The following is a 727-nucleotide window of genomic DNA, read 5'->3' on the forward strand; positions in this document are numbered from 1 at the left end:
CAGAGCGCTGGGACAACACAACACGATACTCTACAGAGGGACAAATAGAATAAAACCAGTGTCACGAGAAACTCAATGACTGGAATCAGAGAAACGCAGCTGGAATAACTAGTATATACACTAGAGATGTAACGGTATGAAATTTTCTTATCATGATTATAGTGACCAAAATGATCACGGTATTGTTAAAATGTGCTGGAAATGTTCAAAAACTACTGACACATAAATCGTTTCACCAAGTTTTATATTTAAAATCAGCAAACAACAAATAAAATTTGACTTTTTGTTTTCATAAACACTAAAACATTACCAGTAATGTTTGGATTTTAAATGACAACATGACTGACAACAGTTTATCTAATAACTAGGGTTGGGTACCGAAACCCAGTACCAATATGGCACCAGTACCTATGTAACCAGTATGTACTAGAACCGAATCAGAACACAGATTTCGGTGCCATGCCTGAGCGATCGATTGAAATATTTGTCCTCTGGTTCTCCGAAACGGATGTAAGCATCATCATCAGTGGCACCGCACGTGAAAAATACTTTCCTGACTGAGAAAATGCACGTGAACTCAAGTCGGAAAGCTCTAATAATACAAATCCAACAAATCTTTGTAGTAACGTGAGTGTCAATGTTGTTTTCACATTTCGACTTAAAAGCACGACTCGGGAAATGAGAGCATCCGAGGAGCGTGTGAATGCAATAATTACACTTGCTCTGT

Source organism: Sinocyclocheilus rhinocerous, unplaced genomic scaffold (assembly GCF_001515625.1).
Source record: "Sinocyclocheilus rhinocerous isolate Xijiao unplaced genomic scaffold, SAMN03320098_v1.1 scaffold89, whole genome shotgun sequence".
Classification (NCBI taxonomy): domain Eukaryota; kingdom Metazoa; phylum Chordata; class Actinopteri; order Cypriniformes; family Cyprinidae; genus Sinocyclocheilus; species Sinocyclocheilus rhinocerous.